General features: G+C 46.0%; 1 protein-coding gene across 1 annotated transcript in view; it reads right to left on the minus strand.

The window, feature by feature from the left end:
* Positions 1-20,113, minus strand: part of SCD5 (stearoyl-CoA desaturase 5) — a 182,027-nt gene that overhangs the window by 156,254 nt on the left and 5,660 nt on the right. The window lies entirely within an intron of this gene.

The following is a 20,113-nucleotide window of genomic DNA, read 5'->3' on the forward strand; positions in this document are numbered from 1 at the left end:
GGTTGAGGCACATACAAAAAGTTTATGCGGCCCTGGGCGGTTGGCTCAGTGGTAGAGCGTCGGCCTGGCGTGCAGGAGTCCCGGGTTCAATACTTGGCCAGGGCACACAGGAGAAGCACCCATCTGCTTCTCCACCCCTCCCCCTCTCCTTCCTCTCTGTCTCTCTTCCCCTCCAGCAGCCAAGGCTCCATTGGAGCAAAGTTGGCCTGGGCGCTGAGGATGGCTCAGTGGCCTCTGCCTCAGGCGCTAGAGTGGCTCTGGTCTCAACAGAGCGACGCCCCGGATGGGCAGAACATCGCCCCCTGGTGGGCATGCCAGGTGGATCCCGGTCGGGCGCATGCGGGAGTCTGTCTGACTGCCTCCCCGTTTCTGGCTTTGGAAAAATATAAAAAAAAAAAAAAGTTTATGCTTCCTGCTCCTCCCCTTTCTTCCTCCCTCCTCCCCTCCCTCCCTCTCTAAAATGAATAAAATCTTTAAAAAAAAAAGTAATCTGATGATTTCAAGAGCTTAAGCCAGTGGTTCTCAAACTTTTAGAAGTCGGGGTGCATTTAAAATTCTACAAATAATTGTAGGTGCACTATATATTTATACAAATTTTTGAGAAATAAGTTATAATAATTAAGTCAAATATTAAAGAAAAAAATATAAAGTTCAAGTGTGCTTTTATGGTAATTAAACAAAATAAATGACAAAATTAAATTTATTCTGACATTAAAAAACATTTTTATGTTACATTTTTTGAGTTATGCTTTTTAGAATTTGTAAAAAAGAGGGGTTAAAAAAACGACAAAAAGGTTATCTTTTTTTTATTATTTTTTTTTATTTTTATTTTTTTTCATTTTTTCCAAAGCTGGAAATGGGGAGGCAGTCAGACAGACTCCTGCATGCGCCCGACCGGGATCCACCTGGCATGCCCACCAGGGGGTGATGCTCTGCCCCTCCGGGGCGTCGCTCTGTTGCATCCAGAGCCATTCTAGCACCTGAGGCAGAGGCCACAGAGCCATCCTCAGTGCCTGGGCCATCTTTGCTCCAATGGAACCTTGGCTGCGGGAGGGGAAGAGAGAGACAGAGAGGAAGGAGAGGGGGAGGGGTGGAGAAGCAGATGGGTGCTTCTCCTGTGTGCCCTGGCCAGGAATCGAACCTGGGACTCCTGCACACCAGGCCGACGCTCTACCGCTGAGCCAACCGGCCAGGGCAAGGTTATCTTTTTATATAGAGATACATTCTTAGTAAGATTTAGTAAATTCGGCAGGTCCCGGGGCAAATGTGTTAAGTTTTTTCATTCTTGTGTTTATGAGAAACATAAGCCTGATGTCCTAGTGATTTCTTCAATGTTTGGTTATATATTTGAAAGGCAAACTCTGTATTTCCTCGTCAATACATTGAAGAATTCCTCTCTTTTTACTCTCAATTGTATTAAGGGTAGAAAATCCAAATAGGATGTTGAAAATTGTAGTAAAATGTTCAAAGCTTTTTAGATATTGCCACATATTCTTCTTTTATAGAAATCCAAAAGGCTTCAAGAGACAATTCCCTATGTTTAATCATCAGAGTCCACGATCAGTGGATATAGCTGCCAGTTCTTCTTCTTCTTCTGTTAATGTTAAACCAAAATCACTTGAAGCTTCCATGAATGGGTTTCTAATCCAATCATATTGTTCAGTGTTAATGATGGAAAATGCTATAAACTAAATTCTGCCCGTCAGCCTTCAAGTCCTATTTTATTTAGACTTAACTTTTGCTCACTTCCAGAATTCTTCAATATCATGCTTCTTTTTGAGAACTCTATCCATTTTATTTGGGTGTATTTATCTAAAAATAATATAATGATGTGTTAATAATAAATATAATAATGATGTGTTAAGAAAAAGAGCAGTATTTCCCTAATGAAATGGTATAATAGAGTAACTATATTTATTTTTATATCTGGGCACATGCCGCGAACCAGCGAAGCTAGTAATTCCAGGTCCTGAGTGGGAACAGTGCGGAATTAAGAAAATTACAGATACGCTGAATTAAGAAAATACAGGATTGGTGCCTGACCAGACAGTGGCGCAGTGGATAGAGCGTCAGACTGGGATGAGGAGGACCCAGGTTCGAGAACCCCGAGATCGCCAACTTGAGTGAGGGCTCATCTGGTTTGAGCAGAGCTCACCAGCCTGGACCCAAGGTCACTGGCTCAAGCAAGGGGTTACTCGATCTGCTGATGGCACTCAGTCAAGGCACGTATGAGAAAGCAATCAATGAACAACTAAGGTGCTGCAATGAAAAATTAATGATTGATGCTTCTCATCTCTTTCCATTCCTGTCTGTCTGTCCCTATCTATCCCTCACTCTCTGACTCTCTGTCTCTGTAAATTAAAAAAAAAAAAAAAAAAAACGGGGTCGGGAGGGCCCTGTAATTGCTGCTGGCAAGAACAAAGCACACTGAAAAACCGCATCTTGTTTTATTTATAGGGCAAAGTGAGGCTATTAGAAAATCAATGGTCTCTGATCACATTTCCAAGGCAACCCAAGAATTTTACCAAGTGCAGAAAACCCCCACTATACATATCATCTTAACTTTATACCAAACAAAGGATAGAAGAAACTTGCCTCCAGTCTTTCTGGGGAACATGGGCGGTAGTGTAAACAATCCAGCACCACAGCTTAACAGCCTTTTGCAACCTAATCAGGCAAGTGAGGTGGGGAGTTGGGCAGACTGTCAGCTTACAACCAATTCCTCACACCTTTGTCCCCCAAAAATCTAAACTCCAGCCTGACCAGGTGGTGGCGCAATTGATAGAGCATCAGACTGGGATGTGGGGGACCCAGGTTCGAGACCCCGGGGTCCAGCTTGAGTGCGGGCTTATCTGGTTTGAGCAGAGCTCACCAGCTTGGACCCAAGGTTGCTGGCTTGAGTAAGGGGTTACTCGGTCTGCTGATGGCCCTCAGTCAAGGCACGTATGAGAAAGCAATCAATCAATAACTAAGATGTCGCAATGAAAAACTGATGATTGATGCTTCTCTCTCCATTCCTGACTTCCTGACTGTCTCTCCCTATCTATCCCTCTCTCTGACTCTCTCTCTGTCTCAGTAAAAAAAAAAAAAAAAAGTGGAAGAGAAGCAGAAGAGAAGAGAAGAGGCCTGACCAGGAGGTGGTGCAGTGGATAGAGCATTGGACTGGGATGCGGAAGACCCAAGTTCAAGACCCCAAAGTTTCCAGCTTGAGTGCGGGCTCATCTGGTTTGAGCAGACAGAGCTCACCAGCTTGGACCCAAGGTCGCTGGCTCAAGCAAGGGGTTATTCGCTCTACTGAAGGCCTACGGTCAAGGCACATATGAGAAAGCAATCAATGAACAACTAAGGTGTCACAACGAAAAACTAATGATTGATGCTTCTCATTTCTCTCCATTCCTGTCTGTCTGTCCCTGTCTGTCCCTCTCTCTGACTCTCTCTCTGTCTCTGTAAATAAAAAAATAAATAAATGAAAAATAAAAAACAAAGAGAAGAGCAGGGTAATGCCATGTGAGGACTTGACTAGTTATTGCTGGCTTTGAAGGTGGAGGGAGGGGCCATGAGCCAAGGACTACCGGCAGCCTCTAGAAGTTGAAAATAGCAAAGAAATAGATCCTTCCCTCAAGCTACCTGAAGGGAATATAGACCTGTCAACACTTTGATTTTAACCCAGGGAGACCTGGGCCGGACTTTTAAACTATAGAACTGCAAGGTGATAAATTTGTGTTGCTATTAAGTCACTAACTCTGTGACAGTTTGTTACAGCAGCAGCAGATGACGAATACACTGGGCCCTCAGGATTCCTACCGCCAGTGTTCAACCAGCGGAGCCGAGGCAGGGAAAGGCCCTCAGAGGCACCATTACCACTCCCCTCCTGACAAGGACACCATGAAAAAACTGTACATTAAGTAAAAAGATGAAAGACACCCCTGTTTTTTTTGGTCCCTGGATTGCCCCACAATCTTTGAGGATCCCTCACTTGGGGGGCTACCTGAAGACTTACTCTATAAAGACCTACTGAATCCAGAAGTTCCTAAGTTTTCCCTTCATCTCATCAAAGCTTAATCATCCCATCCACTAAATAAAGCCTGAAGGTGACTATATTGACTCTAGATCCACTGAGGGATAATGGATGGTAACATATAGTATTAATGAATACTCACTTACTGTTTATCCTTTCAGGGAATGTGGGCATGCTTAATGTGGTTTCTTCCAGACCAGCAGTGCTTAACCTTTATGCTAAGTAAAAGAAGTAAATCAGAAAAAGCAGGAACTATATGGTCTCACACACAGGTGGGATAGAAAACTGAGACTCATGGACATAGATAAAAGTGAAGTGGTGGCCAGAGGAGCGGTGGGAGCAAGGGCAGTCAAGGGGGCAAAATAAATGGTGAGAAAGTGTTTTGACTTTGGGTGATGGGCACAGAACACAATGAATAGTTCATATGCTATGGAGATGTTCACTTGAAACCTATGTGTTCCTGTGACCAACGTCACCCCATTAAATTTAATTTCTATACAAACAAAGTTATATGTTAAAACTTTTTAAATAAATTTAAATAAATAAAGACAGTCTTCACTGAAAATCCGAGGGAATAAAAATACCATGTGCAAAAATCTATTTCAGGGAGCTCGTGACCCCTGCAAGCATCTACCCCAGCTGCAAAGGCTAGGCCAGCTGAAGGAGGCAACGTGAGGGTCATGTAAGGCCCACGTCCTTAAAATCATCTCTCCCTGTTGACTACTGATGTCTTGCCTACACATAGGCTGACCCTGGCTCCAACCTACAAAACGCCAGAATTATTTACAAGTACATCTTTCCCACTGGTCTAGGAGACCTTAGGGGTTACGGACCAGAAGTCAGTGATGAGAATAAGATGTGAGGAGAAAAAAGAATCGGGAAACGGCACAGTGAGAAATGACCGAGGAGTGGCTTTCTGACAAGGTTATAGATCTCGCAGACAGGGAGGCATAAAATCATCATTTCTTCTTAAATAAAACCTGACTACCATCAGAGTGAGTGTGGCTGAGTCCAGGCCAGGCAGAGAGACTGACACACTACCCGTGTCCACCCGGAAGGCAGGTATCGGCCAGCAGGGCTGCCTCCATGGGCAGCACTCTCTATGCCAGCCCGTCCCCTCTCCAGGACTGCCCACACATCGAGTGCCCAGGTCACTGCTGTGCAGGGAGCCAGTGCTTCTCAAGGTAGTCGCCCAAGGGTACCCGGCAGGGCTCAGGAGTCAGGATCGTTGTGCAAGCCCTGGCTGTTCTGTGGTCTTGGGCCAATGAGTGTTCCTTGCACTCTGCGTCCTCAAATGCAAAATACAGATGATAGCAGATCAAGTCCTCAGCCCCTTATATCAAACCTTAGGGTGAGATGCGCTTCAAAATACAGACCTCAGAGAGACCGCCCAGTGCCCGTGCATTACAGTATTGCCCATAGTGGGTCCATCATCCAACACATTCATGTGGATATTCAGACTACATAGGAGAAATAGTTTAGGTCGAATTTTGCCACCAAATGATTTACAGAGTCAAGTTTCCCCTCTAAGTTAGTTATAAAATAATTTTGTTTGCAAAGTTTTGTTTGGAACTGCAGTTAAGACAAAGCTCTGTAACTACTCCACACGGTTATTGCTGTGTAGAAGAATCACAACGCCCCTTCCCCTCTGAGGGGAGTCCTGCCCCTCAGGTCTCCTTCTGTCTTGGCCTTCATTACACTGAATCATAACTGGCCATCTTCTGGGTAGGAGTGATAGCTTGCTCGCCTGTGTGTTCCCTGCACCTGGCTCACACTAATGGGATTTAATTGGACATCTAAACCTCTCAGCCAGCCTGTCTCCAGCCGGGTAGGGAAAGTACACCTTAGAAATCCTCTGCTTTTGCACTTTAAAATACTTTTTATTCAGAAACCAAATTAAGATCCACTAGAAATGGCCCTGGCCAGGGAGAAACTTGGGAGATTAGCACTATAACTGATCAGCAAAAATTAGTATAAGTCCCAAATTTTCCCTCCAGGCTTTAGACTGAAGAAGCTCCTGACAGCCCCAGGGGCCCCTGTGAGGCCAGCTTGAACCTCCGCTTCTCCTGGGCTGCTCCCACACCTCCGGCGGCTTCTTCTGGGCTGCTCCCACACCTCCGGCGGCTTCTTCTGGGCTGCTCCCACACCTCCAGCGGTCTGGGACATGGCCAAGGCGAGCTCTGCCGACAGTGCTTTGCATTTCTTCCTCTCTGCGAGGACACACACAGGCTGGCCAGGTGTGGAAGGCTCTCTGCTGCCCCTTCCTCCTCACACTCTCTCAAGACTGAGTGACAGAAGACCAGCAGGCTCGCGGAAGGAAGGCTGACTGAGCCCCAGATCTAAGCCAGCACCAGCTCTGGCTGGACAGCCACTCAGCTAGAATTAAAAAGAACTTGGAGTGTGTCTCCTTTCCAGGGAACACAAGGGAAGATCTAACAGCAGGGGGAGCTGAAATTCCCACCTGGAGCACTGTCTTAGGTGAGGGTGGTCACCGGCCAGTCACCGCTCCAGCCAGTAGGACCTCCTTGGTCACGTGGTCATGTTGACAGGGTGCAAGTTAGGGTGAGCCTTCTGCGGCCCCTCCAGGCATGGGTGACACCTAGAGCCTGGTGACTGCCCCACCCCCACCCTCACCCCGTTATCACTGTTGTAGGGTCAGAAACATTTGCAAAGGGCCCTTGTATCCCCCGGGGCAGAGGAACCTGGTCCAGGATGCCCTCTAAAATGTGCCTTGTCCCAAGCAGAGCTATACTGTCTCCAGCCACCCAAGAAGCAGGGGCATGACTGATCTGAGAAGTGTCTGCTATTCAGTAGCTGAAGATGATTGAAAGGCACTCACTCTGAGAGATGAAAGCGGCCTTGGAGCAGGACTCCATCAATCTCCAGATTTATAATAAGCAAATCGAAGGGACCAGACATAGCTCTATGTCTGAATTTACAGGGTCATACATATCCCCATGTCTGGGTTTACAGCAGACTTACAGCACCAAGGCGCACAGCTCTTCTGGGAGGGAATTAATGGTCACTGCTCCTAGTGTCTAGCCAGAGTTGGTGCTGGCTTAGGTCTTGGGCTCAGTCAGCCTTCCTCAGGGGAGCCCTGCTGGCTTCTGTCATTGAGAGAGTAAAAGAGGAAGTGTGGGGTACAGAGCCCTCCGCACCGGGCCAGGCTGGGGTCTCATAGGGGGCCTACTGCCGCTGGACTGGCTGGACCGGCAGCTGCAGCACCTACTTCAGTCCTCACATCAGTCCTTTCTGCCTAGGGCGAAGGAGGTTTTCCTGGAGCTTTGTGTTTGTTTGTTTGTTTGTTTGTTTGTTTGTTCATCTCTTCTGAACAGCCTTTCCTCCAGGCATCTAAGGGGTGATACAAGTGCCTCTCCCACCCCCAGAAAACAAGCTTTCTCCACCCCTACAAACCACTCTAGGTCCTTCGCTTTCCCTGTCTCCCTCCAGTGAAACACCCTCCCCTCAGGTATCAGCCTGTATTAGAAGACACTGCGTACAGAAAGCAATTTACAAGAACAGGTGGATTCCTATTAAGGGGAGTCCCCACAGCTATTCACAGGCCAAAAGTGCTGCCTCTATCAACCCAAAGCATCTCATGCCGGTGGAATTTCAGGCAATATAACAGAGTCATTCAACAAATCTGAGTTGGTGACATGATGTTAAGTTGCTGGGGACACAGCTTCGCTCCCAGGCTACCTACCAACCCACAAGGTATAAGAGTCACCTGGAGTACCTGTTAAATGGTGATCCTGGGTCCCGCTCCCAGAGGTTCTCTATCTGTAGCTCTGGGTAGAGCCACTGAACTGCACACTCGAGGAGCAACTGAGGACTCCAACGCGAACAGCACACTGGCCGTGCAGAGAGGGACTAAGTTGTTCATCACCTACGCCTGCTTCTTACTTTCAACCCCTCTCCACTTTGGAAAAGAGCCTGTCAAAGCTGTTTTCCCTAAAGAGCTAGAGGTGGTAGGTAGGGGAATGGTGGTCGCTGATGTTTTCCATTGCAGGATGTAGCCAGAATTACCCCAACTGATGCTCAATACGTGGGTATTTACAAATGCAGTTGTCCGAAATTTGCTTCAGCCTAATTTAAAAGGGGAGGAAAAAGGCTAAAAAGGACTTAGCCCAGGAGTCCCTAAACTTTTTACACAGGGGACCAGTTCACTGTCCCTCAGACCGTTGGAGGGCCGGACTATAAAAAAAAACTATGAACAAATCCCTATGCACACTGCACATATTTTATTTTAGAGTAAAAAAACAAAACGGGAACAAATACAATATTTAAAATAAAGAACAAGTAAATTTAAATCAACAAACTGACCAGTATTTCAATGGGAACTATGCTCCTCTCACTGACCACCAATGAAAGAGGTGCCCCTTCCAGAAGTGCAGCAGGGGGCCGGATAAATGGCCTCAGGGGGCCGCATGCGGCAGCGGGGGGTGGGGGGGTAACGGGGGGGGGGGGACGGGGGGGACACGTAGTTTGGAGACCCATGACTTAGCCATTATACCTGGTAACATTTGACTATTCACAACTATCAAGGTTAAACTTCTGGTTTTAGTAACTTTACTGTGGTCCTATTCTTACTTTTAGAAAATACGTACTGCAACATTTAGAGATAAGAGGCTGTGGTGTCTCCAACTCATTCCCAAATGAGCTCATAAAAAACAATACACACATATGCATATACATATACATAAAAAGTATGATAAAGCAAATAGGATAAGATGTAAATTACTTAGTCTGGGTAGCGTGTATACGAGTTCCCTATATTATTCTTACAACTGTCCTATGTGTCTGAAATGATATATCAAAGTAAAAAGTTACAAAGAAAAAAATCCCAGGTGAGCGGAGGGTGTAGAAGAGTACAGACTACATTCTTTACTTTTGTATATGTTTGAAATTTCCCACCACTGAAAACAATTCCCTGTAGCAAGCCTTGACGGGGTTTGGGAGGCACTGACCCTGGACTATGTACGGGACAGCCCAGACACCATCTACAACATTAGGGGCCAGGAAGCTTGAGCGAAGAGTTCGGTCTGAGTTTTTGGGGCCATGCTTCACACCTCGTTCTCCCAGCTCCTAACACCGTAAAGAAATAACTTTACAATCTTATTTTTACAATGTCATTTTTTTTTTCTGATGATAAAATTAACACCTACTCTTTCAAGGGGAAATCTTATAAAAAGGCAATTATAAGCCTGAAAATTAAAATCACCTTTCAGACATACACTGCCTCTATCACCAAAGGAGTTTTTATTAGGATAGGTGAGTTACCTAAAACCTCAGAATTGAAATGAGACTCCAATACTTTTCCTTACATGGGTTTGGGGATATAGATTTAAGCCAGAATGACAGATTGACTTTTTTTTAAAGTTCTCATTCAATCCGAAAAGAACTGTGAAGGAGAAGCGAGGATTATATGGCTCAAGTGACAACAAGAAGATGCATGTGCAGAATAATATTAAAAGTATCTGGGGCTCTGGCCGGTTGGCTCAGTGGTAGAGCGTCGGCCTGGCGTGTAGAGGTCCTGGGTTCGATTCCCGGCCAGGGCACACAGGAGAAGCGCCCATCTGCTTCTCCACCCTCCCCCTCTCCTTCCTTTCTGTCTCTCTCTTCCCCTCCCACAGCAAGGCTCCAGTGGAGCAAAGATGGCCCGGGCTCTGGGGATGGCTCCTTGGCCTCTGCCCCAGGCGCTAGAGTGGCTCTGGTCGCGACAGAGCAACGCCCCGGAGGAGCAGAGCGTCGCCCCCTGGTGGGCGTGCCCGGTGGATCCCGGTCGGGCACATGCAGGCGTCTATCTGACTGTCTCTCCCTGTTTCCAGCTTCAGAAAAATACAAAAAAAAAAAAAAAAAGTATCTGACAACCCACGGGCACCGGACAATTAAAACCCATCAGAACCGACGTGGATTTAAGTCTTGCAGCTGATCGGCCCTTTATTTAGTTCCTGGGTTGTTGGGAATTCCAGGAGTATCTTGAAAGGCACCAGCTAGCCAATATTTTAACAACTGATAGAGCCACAGTGGTGACTTCGGATTGAATACCAACTCTGTGCATGAGGGAGTATTAGCTCTAGTAACTGTGATTTAGTCTAACCCTCATGGGAGCTATGCCAAGTTTAGGTTCATGTCTAATCTTTACTATTCTCAGAGGATAGGGACTTAATTCTTCCCAGAGCTCCAGATGGAGTCAAGACTCGGGAGTAATCTGAGTAAAGCTCAAAAATGACTCACCCACTTTTCAAGAGCTACTGAGCCAAACACGATGGATTTGGTGGGGGGTGGGAGGAGCTGGTAGGGGGAAGATATACAGGCATTATTCACACTGGCTAATAAATATCTCCTTTTGCTTATAGAGACCCCAGGGCAAAACAAATGCTTTTGGGGATATTCAAGTGAGTCCAAGGCTGAGAACAGAGATGAGCTTCCTGTAACCATCTGCAAAAGCTTCTATTCAACACATTTTTAGAAGAGTGGATTCAAAAGCTATTCCATGAGATAATTAAATTTTAGAAATTCATTTCTAATTGCACACATGGAACTTTTAAGAAAAGTACTTTTCATTATCTACCCATGCTGAGAGGACACTCTGTTGGTGACAGTACTGGAGGCACATCACAGCTGTTCCTTTGAGATATGAAAGCGAGGAGGGTCAAGACTGGGTCTTTGATTTTTTACATAATGCCTGGCTCAGGACCATAAGTAATTAACTGCTTGCTTAATAAGTGCTTTCTGTGGAGGAGGAGGAGGATGCTATTGGAGATGGCCTTGCCCCTTGGGTCACAGGTTGCATTTATAAGCCATTGACCTTTCAGGGAATCAAGCTAAAACCAACATAGTCAAACTGTTAGTGTATGATGATAGTCATCTAACAGGCAGTGATACCAGAAGAAAATTAATTATTTTTTTTCTTCTTTTCCAAGTGAAAGGAGGGGAGATAGACAGACTCCTACATGCACCTCAACTGGGATCCACCTGGCAACCTCTGTCTGGGACCGATGCTCTGCCTATCTGAGGCCATGCTCGCAACCGAGCCAATTTTAGTGCCTGAGGCAAGGCTCTACGGAACTATCCTTAGTGCCTGGGGCTGATGTGCTTGAACCAAACAAGCCATGGCAGTAGGAAAGGAAGAGAGAGAGACAGACAGACAGACAGACAGACAGGAGGGGAAGGGCTGAAGAAGCAGATGGGTGCTTCTCTTGTGTGCCCTGACTAGGAATCAAACCTGGGACATCCACCTGCCCGGCCAATGCTCTACCTCTGAGCCAACCGGCCAGGGCCTTACCTGCGTTCTAAACTCTATTCTTGTCTAGTTTCATTTCCAAGGCCATTGGTATCTGATCCCCCCCCCCCCATTTCAAAGACACTCTCAGAAAACTTCCATAATCTGGAAGACTTTGACTACCACATCAGTGTCACCTACATATATGGAGAGTAACGACTGGCTCCTAACACAGGCCACCCAACAACCATCCACAAGGACATCAAATAAGCACTTACCTTAAGTAGACACTTTACTTGAAGGTTTTACAGAAATGTCTACACTACAATCCTGCTCTACACATGTTCCCCATGTTTGCACTTTAAAATACAGTCTTCCATACTCTCTAGCTAAAACCTATTGTTTGGTTTCCCTGATCACATAGTTAGCAACCTCCTAAGTAAAATGCTTCCTTCTAGGTTGTTTGTGCAAATAAACAGTACCTACTGGGTGAGGTTAAGTGGACCTTTAAATGCCCCACAAAGTAAAATTTGAGGCCAGGGAACAGCAATATGACTGTGACTTCATCACAGAGGTTCTGTGTCACCTGAAAGATGAAGAAAATTACCAACTAAAAAAAATGATTTATCAGTTTGGGAAAACTGCATCACCATGGAAAATCTTGGTCAAGACATCCTAAGTCCCTCGCTTTCCCGTTCCCTGTGCTCACGGCAACCGTCTCCAGCCCCACGCTGGTCCAAGAAAACCCACCAGGGCAACAGCGCGCCCTGGAGGTCAGGGTGACACACTGGGAGAACACAGGGGCAGAGGGACATGCCAGTTTCTGGGCACTGACCAAGGCTTCTCACTCTCCAACTCCTTTCCCCAAACCACATGGAAAGTTCTATAAGAAAAAAAATTTTTTTTTTAAAGTTCAGAGAGAAAAGGCAAACTTCCCTTAGGACAACAATTTACCACCTTTTTCATCTCTTGGCACACAAAAACTAGTAACTAAAATTCTGCAGCACACCAAAAAATACATCTTTTGCCTACCTGACAAAAAAAAAATAGGTATAGCCTGACCAGCGGTGGCATAGTGGATAGAGCGTTGACCTGGGACACTGAAGTCCCAGGTTCGAAACTCTGAGGTCACTGGTTTGAGTCCAAATGTTGCTGGCTTAAGCCCAAGGTCGCTGGCTTGAGCAAGGAGCCACTGGCTCGGCTTGACTCCCATGGTCAAGGCACATATGAGAAGCAATCAATGAACAACTAAAGGGCCGCGACTACAAGTTGATGCTTCTCGTCTCTCTTTCTTGCTCTCAAAAAAAGGTATAATTTTGAAATTTTGATTCATTCATGACAGATTGCTATTGTTGTGTTTGTTATCAATTTTTTATTTGATAGTCTAAGGGAAAAGAGGTCAAAGCCCCTGACTCAATAGTCAGGTCTTGCATGTTTTAAAAATTCTTGCAACACACCAGTTGAAAATAGCCGCCTTAGGAAGAAAGGCTATATATGGCCTGACCTGCGGTGGCACAGTGGATCAAGTGTCAACCTGGAAGACTGAGGTTGCCAGTTTGGGACCCTGGGCTTCCCTGGTCAAGGCACATATGGAAGTTAATACTTCCTGCTCCTCCCCCCTTCTCTCTCTCTCTTTCTTTCTCTCTCTCCTCTCTAAAATGAATTTTAAAAAAAAAAGGAAGGCCACACAGTGATTAAACTCATTCATTCATTTATTTCTTCATAAATTTGCCCCCAACAACCTACTCCTAATTTAGAGCTCTTTTTCCCCCTTTTGCCAACTTCTATTATGAATCTACCTTTGCCACCCAGCTTAGTGTATCCCAAGGTTCTCTTTACCAAGCCACAGTCGCAGAGCTCCAGGGAAAAGCAACCTGGTCTCATCTCTCCAGGCAGAGGAGAACAGAAGCTCCATATTCACACATGCTGCAGATGGCTTTTCCAGTCTACCTGAATCATTACCATCTAGAAGCAGTGGTCATTGGGACTTGGACATGAGCTGCAAAGTATAGAATTGTGACAACAATTCCAGTGCCATGCGGACTTTTCCTGGATGTGGACTTTTCCTGGACTCCTGCTCCTTGGGACAGCTCCTAACAGACTGAACTGGGGTTGGGTTGCATTTTTCAGGGACTTGGCATGGTGATGGGGCCAACTTGGACTTGGTGAACTTGTTAAGGACACTACTCTTTTATGGATTCTTATTGGCCAAGAGTTTGCTTAAAGGCTTTAATCACTGTAAAAAAAAAAAAAAATAGAAGACTGGATAAAGAAGATGTGGCACATATACACTATGGAATACTACTCAGCCATAAGAAATGATGACATCGGATCACTTACAACAAAATGGTGGGATCTTGATAACATTATACGGAGTGAAATAAGTAAATCAGAAAAAAAAATAAGAACTGCAGGATTCCACACATGGGTGGGACATAAAAACGAGACTAAGAGACATGGACAAGAGTGTGGTGGTTACGGGGGGCAGGGGGAGGGAAGGAGGGAAGGGGAGGGGGGGAGGGGCACAAAGAAAACTAGATAGAAGGTGACAGAGGACAATCTGACTTTGGGTGATGGGTATGCAACATAATTGAATGACAAGATAACCTGAACATGTTTTCTTTGAATATATGTACCCTGATTTATTGATGTCACCCATTAAAATTAATAAAAAAAATTTTTAAATAAATAAATTCGCCCAACACTGTATGTTGCACAGAGGCTGTGTGCCAGGTGCTAGGAAGGCAGAAATGCCATCGCAGAGCTCCAAGCTCTGTGGAGAAGGCAGACACTACAACTCCCTGTAAGGCCAGCAGGATCAGAGACAAGCACAGGGGGTAGAGAGTAGAGGGGAGAGCACTGTGAAAATGAAACCAGAGTCTTTCCAGGGAATTGGAGGTGCCCCAAATGAGAGGGGCAGAGGAAGCTCGTGGCGCAGAGGGGCTGGGGTCCCAGCAGCCCTGCCCTCGCTTCCCTGGAGCAAGCCTGGCTTTTGTCTGGCTCTTTGCCCAACCCCCTTCCAATGTGACCCAGGGGCAACCCTGACCAGGCTGAATCCCTTGCCGGAGATTGGATTAACAAGGGACTTGAGACATCCATCATCCCACAAGTGAGACTTGAGGAGACATCAGCCATGAGGCAACCAGGAAAGATTTTTCTCCTCGATGAAATGAGACCACAGGGCAGCCTCTCTGCTCTTCTGTACAACATCGCTGTACCTTCACATACTGCCTGGAACTCTGGCAGCCACCCGGTGACCAGGAGGAAAAAGTAAAGTCACCAAGGCCACCAGGGCAAAAATGAAACCTGCTCTTTGGTGGCATTACTGAGTCATCCCAGCAGTGGCCAACCTCAGTATTTCTTATCAGTGGCATTAGAAACCTTCCCTGTCCTTTAAGCCTCTGAAGTTGAGGTTTGTGCTACCTGCAGCCGAAACCATCCTAACTGATGCAATGATCTCCACAGTCCTGTCGAGGGCGGCCCTCCTCGAGGCGTCCTCACCTTGACCAGTTCACCGGTTAAACAGACAAGCTAAATTCCCAAGGGCCATGCGCAGAGCTGCCCTGTTATTTTTCCCCGGCTCTATTTATGAGAATAAAATTAATTTTCTAGCCCATGAATTAAACATTGCTGCTCCAGCTGAAAGGTTTTAGCAACAGCCTTTTGTTGGCAAGGGAAGCAGATCCCTGCACGGCACGTTCTAAATAAGTCAGAGGGAGGCAGAGGATAGGAAGGGAGGCTCAGGGGGAGCGGCCACTACAAAGAAAAAGGAAGAGCGGACAGATCCCACTCCTCTCCAGCTTCTCTGAACTTTTGGCCTGAGGCTGGACAGCGGGCTGGGGAGAGCAACTCTAACTTGAGCACGTAGATAAATCATCTGGAGATCTTATTAAACTCAGGCACTGATTCAGGAGGTCCAGGATGGGGTCTGAGAGTATTTCTGACAAGCTCCCAGGTGAGGCTGATGCTGCTGGCCTACGGACCACAGACCGCTGGGACCCAAAGAGTCCTCCACCCTTTCCTGCTAAGCACCAGACCCTACAGTGACCCCAACAGCTGAGGAAACGGGGAGCAGAACTGACCATGCCTGAAATGTGGGCTAGTGAGAACCAGCTGTTTAAATCCAAGTTCCGGGGAGGAGATGAGATACCAACACCCTACATGCATCCCCTACCCCCCACCACACACACATGCCTTTTAGAAACACAGGATAAAGCGGACAACAGAGGAAGAAACGGGAAGGAGGAGGGCATTCTGGGCCTGGTATTCGGGTACTATTAAAACCTTTGGGACATTTCACTATTTTAGTCCCAGAACAGTTCTTGAGTCTTGGACCTCAAATGCCCAATGAAATATTATTCTTAGCCTGAGAGGCCAAGTTCCAACGTATTTGCCCCAGGGTCTCTCCTGAAAAACTTCAGACTCACACTCATCCCTCCAACGAGTGTCTGGTCTAGAAATTGGGCTCCAGGCCAATCTGTCATAATAGACATCGTTGGTATGGGATGGCCTGAGAGGAGGAGGTGAGAGGTTGAGGCCAGCTGTAAAGCCAGTAGCCACGGCCACCATCACAGTCGCCTGGCCAATGCAGGTTCGTATTTGATTCGGACAGACGGTAATGAAACAACAGAGCCAAGAACTGGTGGGTCATTAGCTTTAATCCTAGCTTGCACTCGGCAAGCAAGAAATACACACAGTGGGAAAACACTTCCCTTTCCATTCAGGGCTACCCAAAGCCACTGACTTATCCAAGTTTCCTGAATCAAAGGTTCTACCTCACCAGCCTTATTCACCTCTGTTCCCCATCACCTTCTCTCTGCACAAACTCTGCATAAACTGGCTTCTCCTTCAGCACTCTGCCATCTTAGCTGCTTCTCCTCTCCTCCACGTGGCCTTTCTCTGCTCTCCTCCAGCATGGGCTCCTCTGCTCCATTTTATAGTGTAGAAATCAAAACCTTTAATCCAATATACAAATAAGGAAGTTTCTGATACAAAGTCACCTATCTGAGGTAAAATGCGATTCCTCATAAGAGTGCACCACCCCACATCACGCAACAGTCAAGCGTGTGGAGAAAAGCTTAGTGTTGAGAAGATCTTAGTATTAAAAGGGTAGGAAAGGCTTAGTCCTAAAACTAAGCCTTAGGCTATAACGACCCTGCCTGCTTACAGCCTGTCCCCCACATCCAATGCAAACTATAAGCGAGCAAACATGTGTATCATATTTACAAACTTATTTGACCAACACCAGCATCTCCACAAGCCTGATCTCCTCCCCATACTGCTGAATCTTCCGGCCCTCGATCTGGGGCCTGGTCACCTCCAGCCTGGCTGACCATCGGTCCCTGAACCACCCTGCTCTGTCTCTCCCCTCAGGAGCTGTGCTCACACTGTTCCCTGTGGCTGCAATACCATCACCCCCAAGCCCTCGGACCAGCCAGCCAAGGGTGTCCTGCCAGGCTCAGTTGGCTCCTTCCTCTGCTGGAGACTGCCCCCTCCACTCGCCGAGCTGGTGCTTTGTAACTAACGCTGCCTTAGTGGTTACCACTGTGTGCCTGCCAGCCCGCCTGCCTCTCCAACTGGCCCCTGCGTGCCCAGTCAGGGATGGTGCCAGGCCCAGCAGGTAATGGGCAAGTAACATTTTTGTGTGTGTGTGTGTGTATTTTATTTATTGATTTTAGAGAGAGAGGGAGGGAGGGAGAGAGAGAGAGAGAGGTCATAGTTGCTTCACTTTAGTTGTTCATTGATTGCTTCTCCTATGTGCCTTGACCCGGCAAGCCCAGAGTTTCAAACCAGCGACCTCAACGTTCCAGGTCGACACTTGATCCACTGCACCACCACAGGCCAGGCAAGTAACATATTCTTGAACAAGAAAATTAAACCATGATTCTTACCCACTTGTGCATCAGAAATACCTGAAAGGTTTTAAAAAAAAAAAAAAAAAAAAAAAAAGCCAGGACATCACTCCTAGTGATTCCAATTCAGTACATCTGGGAGAGGACCCAGGCTTCTGAAAACTTTAAAGTTTCCCTAAGTGATTCTGATGTGTGGCCACTTTCGACATTCATTGAAATGGAAGAAATGAATGAATTAGTGGATGAATGAATGAGACTGCTATCCACTTAAAACAACGTTCAAACCTGTAAGAATTTTTTATGAGTTTATTTGAGCCAAACTGTCAACAACTGCCAAGAAGCAAAGTCTCAACAAATTGAGAAATTGCTCCAGAAAATGGCGGTTTCACCACTTATTTTATACATCAGAATCAAAGATGTAAGGGGCTACATGAAATTGACTGGTGACAGGTTAGGGAGGTGGGAGAAAGCAAAAGCGGGGAGATCTCTGGGATTGGATAAAAAGTGAAAGTGTGTATGCTGAAGCTTCTTTTACAGGAGCAGGAACAAGACAGTTAACAGTTAATGGCTCACATAACAATAACAAAGAGGGGTCTATTGGTTCCTGCTCTGGTGGGATGTCTGGCCTGATGGAGAAGGAAGATGATCCTTACATTCCAAAGGCACATTATTAAATTATCTTAGATGCAAAAGATAACAGACAGACTTGAGTAAAAGTAAGGATTGACCTTTGTTGAGAGAGAACTCGTCCCTAGGACATGACTGCCCACCATAAACTGCTTTTAGCTAGAAAGGTTTGATTTAGACCATCCTGAGTGTTTACTTTAGGGTTCTGAGTTTGCAAGGCCACTGTGCAGGCTCATCTGAACTTGTCAGGGTTAGTTCGAGGCCCCGTCTTTCTTTTTTCATCCACACTGCACGTATCCTCACAGTTGTAAGGATCTCTCTTACAGCCACTCACACACAATAAACAATTGACAGGCATTTATGAAGAAGGACATCTGGAACCTACTGTTATAGCCACCAACCCATTGCCAGGAAAAATAAGTCAGAGACCAGCAGCCTTTACCATTAACCAGGGCTTCTGACAACCAGGAGTCAGTCTGGAGCGAGTCTCAGCCTCCAGAGGATGAGAGAAATGGCGGGAAGGCAGGACGGGAAGCCCTGAGGGACTGCGTGACTGAGGCGCAAGGGCTAGCAGAGACTGTGCCAGCTTCCTGAGCAACTTCTTTATTGTTTCAAGGAGCTCTGAGGAGCCACTGCGCCACCTCACCCACAGGTGTTGTAAAAAGCTACAGAATCAATATTAATATTTTAAGAGGCTTGAAGAACATTTTATTAATTTGGGTTAAGGTGTGCAAAGAAATTTTGTAAATAATCTCTGTACTGTGTGATTGGCATAGTCAGGATGGCCCTTGGCATTGTATTGTAAATGCAAAGGGAAGGAAAACATGGATTCCCTGACATTCCACCACACCTGTGGGTAAAGGGGTGAATGGCTAGCCAGGTGCAGGATGAGAAAAGCCAAAATAAACCTTTTCTTATAGTAATGAGCCATTTGCAGGCATATGTCCCCAATGGAAACTACCTCTCCCATGTGAATGCATGTGGTTAATACGTGTGACTCTGGACAGAGAGATGGTGGATAAACACTAGAAAATATAGGAATGCCTTTTAATATGTAAAGAGACATCTTTCTACCATTGTGTTGACTTGTAAATTTTGTTTTCTCTAAAATGATGTATGGCTTGCAAATTGAACATGGTCCTATCATGTTAAAGGACATATGACTAAAACCAATAATGATAAAGAACACCTAATTGCAATTTTTGCTTCTGTACTTCCCACTTACAAAACTATAAAAACTAGGTAGAACAAAGGGCCGGCGCGCTCTCCCTCAGATTTCTGTCAAAGTTGCCGCCGCTTGGCCAAATTAGACAATAAAGCTCTGGTGTGGAATCCACGAATTTTATTCGTGTCTTCAATGTTTCAAGTCCCTCCGGATTAGGCTTAACAGTTTCATTTCCCTCCATCAGCCGGCTGTGCTGCAGTTGTCCTCATAGTGCAGCTGAGGAGTCTGAGATTAGGGAAAGGGAATTGTCTGCCAAAGGCCAAATTTGAGGGGGTGGACCTGGAACTCAGATCCTCTGACTTCGAAGCCCATGCTCTTAATCCCAGAGTGGAGGCAAAGACTCCTTGCAGCAGAGGGACGCACAGACTGCACACCAGACACTACAGAACGTCAAACAAGAACAGTGCCACCCAAAGACAATGTTGTCTTCTGTTAAACCTTAAAGAAACCATCATGGCTGTGTCACTCTTTTGTAAATCCATCAATAGCTTTTCCAAACAATTATTATAATTTTATACAACACATAGAACTAGATAAGGCAAGAACTAAAGCGTTATAGCAAAGTCATGAGCAAATATTTGGGCTTCAAGGCTGTGCCTTCCATGTGAACCACCAGCACTACAAGTCTCAGACAGCCCACGAACACAGTGCAGGTCACGGCGTAGGCCTTCAGCATGGGATACAGTAACAATACAGAGCATTGAGTGTCTACTCTTTGGTAGGCCATTTTTTAAAAAAAAAACTTTTTTAAATTTATTGATTTTAGAGAGAGAGAAAGAGAGAGAGAGAGATATCAGTGGTATTGTTCCACTTACACATCTGATTGACTCTTGTATGTGCCCTGACCAGAGATTGAACTCGCAACCTTGACTTATCAGGACTGTGTTCTGATGTTCTAACCTACTGAGTTACCCGGCCAGTCTGGCAGTCTTTATTATATGCCTTAGTTCTTTTTTTTTCTTTTTTTAATTTAGTGAGAGGAGTAGAGGCAGACAGTCAGACTCCTGCATGCACTCTGACAAGGATCCACCTGGCAAGCCCCTTAAAGGGTGATGCTCTGCCCATCTGGAGCCACTGCTCCGTTGTTCAGCAACGAAGCCAACTTCAGCGCCTGAGGCAAAGGCCACAGAGCCATCCTGAGCACCTGGAGCCAACTCTCTCAAACC

Source organism: Saccopteryx leptura, chromosome 5 (assembly GCF_036850995.1).
Source record: "Saccopteryx leptura isolate mSacLep1 chromosome 5, mSacLep1_pri_phased_curated, whole genome shotgun sequence".
Classification (NCBI taxonomy): Eukaryota; Metazoa; Chordata; class Mammalia; order Chiroptera; family Emballonuridae; genus Saccopteryx; species Saccopteryx leptura.